Here is a 10,917-nt window from a genome sequence, read left to right as displayed (position 1 = left end):
CCCCTCATGACCTCCAAGTCAATAGGCAATAAACTTGAGAGCCAAATTATTTCTCATTTACAGTACTCTGGCTGTATCTCATGCAGGACAAATCTTGGCAGCATCATCTTTACTTCTTTATTTCTTTTGCTGAGAAGAGATCAGAATGAAGTATAGGGAAAATTAGGTGTATTTAAGAGTTTTATTTGCCATATATCAGCTCTACAGAGATTCTCACCCCATTGACTTCCAAAATGCTGTAAGAATCCTGAAGTTTTGAAGCAGTAAAGAGTTTTGGTTTTGTGCGTGCTGTGTTGAAATACTTAAAATCTTTAAGGAAAATGTTAGGCTGGGCTGACTTTATTCATTCTGCCATCTTGTAAAAATATTGTGCCTCTTCCAGTGAACAACAAGAGGCAACCCTGTGTTACTGCAGCAGCAACGCGCCCAAGCCATCCCCCCTCATACATCCACCCAGCCCAGTGATGCTTCACCATTTAGTGGATGCCAGTAGGACAGAAGTCATCAACAATGCCTGTGCACTGTTTTCTGATGTTTCATAGTATTTCGTATTGTGAATTACCCAGCTAGAGGTTAATTTTTTAATAATAATTTTTTTTTTCATATTTGTCTTCATTTTCACAGGCAGTCTGTTTCATATGTATCCACAGTTGTAAAAATCCTGCCCTCTTAATTGTATATGAGCAACCTATAGTTACTACAACAGTTGCTTAAACACAGGGAAAATTACTTTGTTTTTGTCTTTTATTGGTTACTTTTTGTTCAAGACAAGGTTTGCCCTGTCTGACTATGGGCCATCTGTGATCAGTAATGAGATGGGTAAGATGCAGCCTTCCTGAAGGAAAGGAAAACGTTAGGGAAAACAGGTGCTGAATAATTGCAGGTACACCTGGCCTTGGCTAAGACAAAACAACTCTTTTTGGGAGTGATTACTTACAGTTACCTGCGTGTTATGAAAGAAGCTCACGTCAGAACTGAACATGAAAAACAATGTGCACACTTATAACGTTAGACTGCCTGGGCATAGTGAAGGTATCAACTCAATTGCTTGCAGGCCACTTCCATGCCACAGATCAGCTTCCAGAACAGTTTTGCTTGGTGGGGAAATGCCAAAAGTCATGCCTAATCTGTGAGTGGGTAACAAGGGTTTGAGAGTAATGGTTATGATTTCTCAGGGTGAGCAGAAGTTAATTTGTTGTGGTTTGCTGTGGTTTGAAAGGACTTGTGTTAGTTTCATGCTACTAAAATAGGGGATTCCCTGGTCATAAGGATACAGATTCTTTCCAGCATATAACCCAACAAACAGATACTAAATACAACACTCTTTTAACATTCAAAGGTATTGAATACTGAAGAAATAAATTTCAAGTGAACCGTATAGATAATCAAACCCCAGCTGATAAACAGATGGCTAATGTGATTAATAACAGGCAGCAAAGTTTCCCCTTTCTATTGAGAAGTCATTTTAGAAAGTGCAGGAGCTCAGAGAAATTAAGATTACCATTGCCTGAACCACAGAAATGTGGTCCTTCAGCGGTGGCTTCATTTTCCAGACTTGCGTTTTTTTGGCCTCAATTCTCAATGTGGCCTACAATTTGGGAATTTAAACACAGAAATAATGGCATGTGAAGTTAAAGTGTGTGCAAATATTTGTTGGTAGACATCTGGTCTGAGATTTTCTATGCTCAATTCAAACTGTAAAAATAATAAAATATCCAAATTTCATATATATCTGTAGAGGTTGTCATGTGTACGCAGGTAATTAGATAACAAGTTACAACCACTTGCATTTGTCATCCAAACGTGCAAAAGAGTACCCAGAAAATATGACATTGTGCTCACAGCTCTGAAAATCTGTCTGCTGATGAACGCTACACTCGCCATCTGGCTTCTGCACTGTAGATGACTTTGCAAGCCCTGAAAAATCAGTATTGCTTGGGCTTGTGCTGGATCTCATGTACCAGATGGCACTTGCACTGAACTTGGCTCTCAAATAGCTGGCCACAAACTGCTGTGCCTTTTATCCATGCTGTAATAATGTTTGTCATTTAGGGAAACTTGAGTTTACCTGCACAGTTTGTTTCTCCCTCTTAATATGCCAAAGTTCTTTCTGTCATGCACATTAAATACACATGCACTTACAAACTTTTGAAAAAGCTGCCATCAAGAAATAAGCCATAAAAGCAACTGAAAAAAGCAATCCTATAAGCATATGTCAGTCATAAATTTCATACTGAAGTTACAAATGAAGAAAAAAAAAAAAGGTCAAAAAAATATTAGGTGATATTAAAAATGAGGGAAATATCTATCATTTCTTAAGTGTCTTTGACCACTAAAAGTATACTGAAAGTATAATCAGTTGTTTTAAACTTCATATGGTCTAAATTAGGGAATAGAAACATCAGCCAAAGGGAAAATCTGGCATTGAGTTGGCCCAGCAGGATTGTAAAACCTTGGCTTTCTAGGATTCTAGGTAATTATTGGGAATCATTTTCATGTTGTTATTGTCTATGTCAGTTTCTCTTTATGAGAAACTCAAAGTGCATTTTATGTTGGCTATTTTACATTGTCTATAAAATGACAGATGCAGGCAGTAGCAGTTAGATATTTAATTGTAAATCTGCACATCTGAATTCTGTCAGGATAATACAGACCTTTAATCAATCAAAGCATAATGAACATAGGAATATGTTTTTAAATCTGTCCCCACAGCATTTACATCTCCATCAGGTGTTTTATTTCTGTCTGCTACCACATGCTGTGTCCCCAGTGAGTACTGCGGATATAGACTGTTGGATATATCCAACACAAGCAAACAAATTCCATCACATTAAGTATCTGTAACTCAAGAGAGGAATAGGCAAGCTTGTGGAATATCATACTAAATGGCACTCAGGGCAAAAGCAATGCCAATATCAGCTACCTGTGGCTGCAGTTCTTTTACCCATGGTAGCTCTGGTGTTGTAGACACACTTTGATTTTATACTACTTAACTCCTGTTAACGTACTCTGGAAATTATTTGGTCTCTTCCTTCTTTCCCTGTACTTTTCAATTTCTTGTTATCAGATTACCACAGATGCTGTGTGTTGCTTTCTAGTCTTGTTGCTCTCCACCCCTTTCCACTGCATTCTGCCTCACAAACACTGACAGTTCTGTTTCTTCTTCCATTTTCTCTTCCTCATCTAGAGTCACTGAAGACTAATGCTGTCTGAGTCTGAGCTACTCTCTTAAATCCCATCCAACTGAATCTCAAATTCAGGCAAAAGGCATTTGCCTAATTCTTAGTGCGCTGTAATAGGATTTTTTTTCTTTTACATCTTTTGTTAAAAAAAAAGAAAAAAAAAAGAAAAAAAAAACTATAAATCACTTCTTGAGATGATTATCTGTCATTCCCATACTAATTCAGAAAGTGTCTTCTCTCTCTCTCTCTTTTTTTATATATATATATATTTATACATATATATATATTTATGTCTGTTAAATGTTCCTGAGACAACACAGAGGAACGTTGCCCAAAGACAATAAATATAGAGGAACAGACAATGATGAATAAAGTCACTCTTTCTCATCTTTCTTGTGATAAAAACTGGGCTGTCTTGGACTTCGTCTCAAATAGTGATAAAACAATCTTTAGACCATAATGTTTCTTGTATTGTTGATTTGTGTAGGCTAGCTTTGAAATACAGAACTTCATGATTTTCAGTGTCACACCTGTAATCCCCCAAATAATAATTCATCAATAGTCAATTCAGGAATAATTAACAATGAATACTCATCTAAGCATAGTTGTGGAGCTGACAGCATGCATTGCCCTAAATATATTTCTCACCTTTGCATAAGTAACTCCTAGACAAGGCTATGTCAGATTTCTGTGAGGACCGTGGCTCTGAAAAATAATCGATTTATTGGTGAAATATATATGTCTATCTGTTATCTTTTCTAATAGCTTTATCTAATCTTAGATTTAAAGGAAAAAAGAATAAAAAAGAAAGTATTTTTCTTATACTCTGGAGCACCAAGATGCTGTCATGTTTCAGACAAGTAAATATGTCTCTTTTTAAAGCCATTCATTCATTATCAGAATAGTCAAACAAAATACAGTCACAGCTTACACAAAAATTCATTAAGGAAACGTGATAAAATCCTTCATTTCCAACCTCAGACATTTAATGAGTCAGTAACTGTTCTCCTTTTTCAGATCAAATGCATAGAAATATAAATTATAGGGAAACTTCAAAAATAAGAAAGATCCAACATAAAAAAAAGCTTATTCAAATGCCAGAATACTAAGGGAAAAAATCTAAAATGATCAAGTCCCACAGCAGACAAAATTTTAAAAATCACACCATACTCATTTTAAAGCAACCCAGCAACCCAGAACATAAAGTACTTTTGTATCAATTACTTCCCAAGGAAAAAAAAAAAAAAAAAAAAAAAAAAAAAGCATAGTTAGTACTTAAAGTTACTTGTTATGATCTTAATACAGATCTTATTTGCAGTTTTACTAAATACACTTGTTTCCATTGGAATATATTGGAGTATTTGAAGTATTTATTCATTTTTAGTTGCATTTCTATTCTTGTGGATGCTGATCGAAAATGTTACTTTCAATTTCACCTTTTCCAAGCTATAACAGCAAGAAACGTGTAGCAGCAAGCTGAATAATCACTGGGTTCCCAGGAGGCAGGCTCATCGAACACATTTGAGCAGGTTCAGAAAATGCAGAAGTGTGACCTAAGCAGAGAGTAGAAGCAGCACCATCCTGTCACACCGCCACACACCACCAAAGCTTTGTCTCCCTGACCTTGTTGCTGTCTGAACTCCCGACATGCTGCTCGTCATCAGGTATGTTCTGCACTGTGTTACCTCCCCTCTGAATGCCTCGCAGCAGCTGAGGAATCAGCTTTGTTGCCTCACAACTTGTCATATTCCTGGCTAGAGCCAGGGGTGAGGAAGTAGGTAAAAAATAGTGATAGATGGACCATGAAGGTAGGCATGAAGGGATGGAAGTGCTCTGAAATCCTCCAGCAAAACATACAACAAGTGTTCTCTGAGCTCCCCCAGTTCTGGTGTATGTGAAGGGAAGGGAGAGCTGCTCAGGACTATCTCAGGACTAAAGGCTCTGACTTCTGCTGGCACATCAGCCACAGCATTAGCACAGCTAGGGGAGCACTGTGGTTGCAGGGCACCAGTCAATATGATGGTCACAAGGATTTAGCTAGTGGCAACAGGTTTTCCCTTCCCTTGCAAAAGTGCTTTAAGCTTTGGCTAATTTAGTCACAATAGAAGTGGATCACGGATGCAGCACAAAGAGGAGCAGCAGATGGCCTTGTAGTTAGCATGATTATCCCCAATGTAGGTGATTAGCAGCTCTGAAATCTGCAAAGAGCACGGAGAGCAGAAAAGGAGGAGGCAAACTCAGAAACTGTACTCAGTGGAGTCTCTCTAGCTGTGGGGTGGCCAGTACGAGAATGGAACCAGTAGCTCCCAGTGAGGTGGAGGTTGTTTTGGGAACCAGAACAAAAGGCAAACATACAAGCAAAAAACTCACAGCAATGGATGCTCAGATGTACATACTAGTAATGACAACTACAAATACAGGTCCTCATACTGAGGAGGACTCTGGAGGCTGGTAAAGATTGTTATAGCTCTGGAGCACCAGAGACAAATATTGGAACCTCAGGTCTGTGCTGAAATTTTCATTTCTCTAGAACTGCTGAAAGAGACCAAAAGCAAATTGTCAACAGTGCAGCTCAAAGCATGGGCACACAAAGCCTGGAAGGTGGCTGTTGAATAAAATTGCAACTGAAAGAATACATCAGAACTAAACTTTATATTAGAGTACAGTTATATGGCTACAGGAAAGTCTTTTGGTTCTCAGTGCAACCAGAAAATAAATAAATAAAAAAAATAAATTATTGAGACAGACAAATTGAAAACAAAACAAAAAAAAAGGTACAGAGACAGCCAAATATTCTTTTATTTAAGTAACTTGATAGGTAGTTTTTGATAGAAAAAGACTGAATTTACAGACAACCCAGGCACTAAAACTCTTAGTGAAAATTAAGAATTAAACATTTTTTAACTTCACACCAAATATCTATGTCCTTAGACAAGAAAACAGCTTAAAATATATGACCCAGAGGAAAACTCAGGCGGCTATATATAGCCAGATTTATAGTTTGCACAAGCAGTATAACACAGCTACTAAACTCAGTCTTCCTCCAAGAAGTTCAAGATATGCCAACAACAGTAGAAATACAGAGAACAATTTTTTTTAGAACAAAGGTTTTGCAAATGAAGGGGAAAAATATGTGGAATACTAATTGCTGTGTTACAAAACACTGGACAGCCTTGAAGAAGTAATAAGGTATTTTTGGGAAAACAAACAAACAAACAAACAGTAATTAAACAGTAATTAAACAGTAATTAAATAAAATATAGAGCAGCAAGTTAGTTAGATGGACAAGGAAAGAACAGGTCAAGTATACTGTCAGATCATAATGTGTTCAGACTGAAATGCAATAAAGAAAAACACTTAAGAAGGCTAGGACAGATGTGTGCTTAAGATTGATGCAATTGTGTCTCAGACTGGTACTCCAAAAGTCCAACAATCATGAGGTAATGCTAATTACTTAAAATGCACTGCTTGACTAGGCTTATGTAAAGCATAACGTAAGACCCAACAAAATGATCTGGAGACTAAAACACAAGGTATTTACATTCTGTGCCAGAAATCACTGTGGTCTGTGGAGGAATTCATTCAGGAAAAGACAATCTGTAAAACAGATATATGTCATATGTTCAAAACCAGAAAGAGCGATAGTATGAGTTTATATAGATTTCCATTATTAACAATAATTTGATAATAGAAGGGAATTAAATAAACTATTTGTATGAGAAATTATAGTGAAAGGAACTTGACATTTTGGTGACTGAAATAACGGAAAAAGGCAGTGTGATTCATATTATATATATATATATGTATACACACATATTAACGTGTAAGCTCCAAATGATTTTTCAGTCAGCCTTCTTTTCCATTCCTCCTAATGCTGGTGTTACAGGATGGAGGAGGAAATGAAGGAGACAACATGAGTCCTCCACAACCCCAGCTTTCAAATAGACTTGTAATTGCTCATTGAGTTGCAGGACCACAGTGACATTTCAGGTATTGAGAAGCAGTTCTAAATCTGAGTAATATTAACCTTGGGGAAAAAAAAATAGAACAACAGCAAAAATAAATAAATAAATAAAATCTTGCATCCTCTCAACATATTGGGAGGTTACAAAACATGCAGGCTGTTTGGAGGGGAGATGGTTTGATGCAGAGATGACCTGCAAATAAGTAAAATTCTAAGAGAGAAATATAATCATTAGACTCTCTAAAGTTGTCCAAAAGTAGTTGATGTGTGTTGACTGTAAAGACCAGTAAATTTTGAGGATTTTGTAGTATTTGGAATGCTAATTTATGAGCATGAGAGTGTTCCCCATATAACTACACAGGCAACATCTGGAAGAACAAACAGGAATTGAAGAAAGGGCTCACCACTGTTGATGCTTCAGCAGGGGTTTGACAGCTGTAAAGAACTACTGCTAGAAAGGTTCACTCTGAAAATCTGAGATGCTTAACATTCACATGAATCTACCAATATGTTTCTGGACCTGCAAAAGTACAGAAAAATGAAAAAGTACTGAAAAATGAAAAAGAATAAAACTGTTGTAAGAAGATTTAAAAGGCACCATGCTAAGTCTTAGGAACCAGGCAGACTCTGAAGGATGAAATGCTTAGCAACAGGAGAAGCTATAACAGGATGAATATAGAGGGTATCTGCCATATTAAAACTATTGCTTTGTTTTATTTTGTTTTGTTTCTAATGCTAAAATAAATGTTTTCTGGTTCTCAGTATCTGATAAAGTAGCCTGAACATCATACCTGCAGAGACACAGAAGCTATGGAGACACAGGTCCCAGCCTAAGGGAAAATTGTGCAATTTCACTGAAAGCTAGGCAAAAGCCTAAAAGCATCCCTCCTAAAAAGTGTTCTCAGGGAGACTGGGAAGGGCAAGAAGCTGAACCACTAATCTTTGCAGATGCTAAAGGCACACTAGAACCTGTAGTAAAGAAAATATTGAGGAGAGATGGAAAAGTGTCAGTGTTTGCCCATTGCTCTAACAGATAACGAAATTGGAATTTTGTGATGACAAAAAACCCTTGGACCAATCAGCAGAGATAACTTTAACAGTCAGTTATTTTTTGTCAGTCTTAAGCACTGATGAGTTTCACAATATAAGAATAAAAAAAATGAGGCTGGAGCTGAGATGCATCACAGAACAAAAAAGAAAAATTGATGAACTCATTCTGTTGTGAAAAAAATACTTGTCATGCAAAAAAATAAATATTCACGTAGTGGAAGAGGCCAAACAACTAACCCAATACCACCAATTACTGAAGATCCTATATATATATAAGCTTAATATATATATATAAGCATATATATAATGTATATAATATACTTTAAAAATATATTATATTATTCTCTATACGTACTTGTTCATATTATAAAAACAGCACAGGTACAGTATGGAGCAGGCAGGTAGTAGATGGCACCTTGAAAAGCTAGTGTTACATGTAGACATGCTTGTTAATGTTTGCATGTGTTAACTGGAGAAAACCCGAAGCTGTCAGCCAACAAATATAGAAGAAAATTGAGGCTGCATAAAATTTCTAAATTGATATTTAACACTAGCACTAATGCAATTTGGTGCTAACAATAATTACCAAAAAGTGAGCCAGAACTCAGTAAAAAAAGAGTTTTATATTCAATGCTGGAGATTTGAAGGGGAAAAAGCCTGCTAACAGCAGAGAAATTGCTCTGCTCAGTGCTATAGAAGGGGTGACATGCTTCTTGCCATTTGCAAGGCTATCTTGTTGGACCTCTCTCTGCTGTGGGATTTCCTTCCCAGACAGCTATACAGTCTGACCACATGGCTGGGAGTGCTGTGCGTGCTTTACGGTGCATCGCTGTGTCTTTGCACCAACTTGTGCCTCTGCACCAACTTGTGCCTCTGCCCTGTCTTCCCAGGAGCTGCATTAGACCTGGCCACACAGGTTGTTGGAGGAACCATGTCAAGTGTAAACAGCAGTGATTAAAGAAATAGTTAAGTAACATTAGCAGAAGGCCAGCAAGCAGTATTCTTGAAATATTAGAGACAAAGATACATACGGAAGGAATGGAAATCAATCTCCAGTAAATTGACTCAGCTTCTCATAACATCCTATAATACTCACAGTACTTTGTTAATATAGAAAACATTTTGAAGCTTGCAATGCTATACAGTAATGGCTGAATCTGTATTTTAATTGCCACACCCAAAAAACTCAATAGCTGGTTAAAAATATTCAGAACTGCAGTAAGGAGATGAAAAATTTTCCAGATCTTAGCTGTGATTGGCTTTGTGAGATGCTATGTTATGTCAGATTAGAAAAGCCATATGTAGTAGGAGCATAATTGTATAAAATCCAGGAAGAAATGTACTCTTTCTTGAGTGAAGAGAGGACTTGTAGTACTGCCTATAGCTAAGGATGCCTGAAGCTTCAAATTATATCACATGGTTTTAATGTTTTTAAAATTTTATGTATTTGTTTTAATTTCAAAGCCTTTAACTATTTTGGCTACAACTGTCCGTGGAGGATTTTTGTCTCATGCTGAATCCCAATTAGGAAGTTTCAGGTAAAAATACTTTTAGCCATGGCCTAAAATGAGTAAAACAATGTCGTTGCCTGCAGAATACAAAAATTCTTACAACAAGTTGTAGGAAAATTTAAATGACTACTGTTTATCAGATATCACAGATACCACATCGCAAGACCTGAAATATGCCGGTGGGTTGCCTGTGTCCCAATGTTACTGTAAGAGAAAAACAAACAACAACAAACCTTCAAAGCTGTACTTAAGAAATGCATTATAGAAAAAAATAATAATAAAAAAAAATATTGTCATTTAAAATATCACTTAGATGAAAAAAAGGAGACACAAATTCATAATAATTCACTGAGGAAACATAAAGAAGAGGACTAAATGGCAGCACTGAGCATGTGCAAATGAGGTTAAAATGCAGTTCCAGGCTGAGAAAGATCAAAATCTTGTTCAGCCTTTGATCCTAAGGCCATCTCCAGTCAAATATTGCCTCCGTAGTTGTCTTGTCTATATTTCACAATACGACCACCTTTGCTGTATTTTAGATTCTGAATAACGGGAGAAAAGATGCTGTTTCAAAAGTAGGATTTAACTGAGAACTTAGGTATATGTCCAAGTGTAAATACATATGGGTAATGACGTGAATGTCAGAGTCTACAGGGTAATAATTTATTTTTCCAAGAAATAACCAAAAAAAGAGACAGAGAGAGAGATATGTTTATTTAATCTAAACCAGTGGAGAGAGATTGGTTTTGGAGCCAGTCATTAAAAGTTTTAGGAAATAGATTTTATAAAAATCACAGTGCTTAGCATTGAGTGCTACCTTTGTTTTATCAGTTTAAATTAAACTGATTAGCGTAATGACATACATAGAGAGAACAAATACAGTTCTGTGAAGATTGTAGTCACTTTCCTCACAAAATGTTCTTCCCTTTTTGACATTTATAATTGATATGTTGGGGAAAAAAATCTCTGCTATGAATCTCCTCAGTTTCAGAAACTCCATGTTTGAAATACCAGATCTCTCTTTTGTGTGTGTGTTTTGTTTTAGCTTATGAAACATCGTTGCAATGGGGTGTAAATAAATTTTTTCAGATACTCTTTTTTATTTCCAGGGCTAATAAAAGCTTATTTGTTCATTTGGAAAAGCGTCATCCCCAGCTGTTACAGGTGTTACATCCATGTTCTTTTTAAATGTTGAGATTTCCATCTGAAT

This window comes from Aythya marila (assembly GCF_965140915.1).
Source record: "Aythya marila genome assembly, chromosome: Z".
In the NCBI taxonomy this organism is placed as follows: Eukaryota; Metazoa; Chordata; class Aves; order Anseriformes; family Anatidae; genus Aythya; species Aythya marila.
This window is presented reverse-complemented; position numbering follows the sequence as displayed.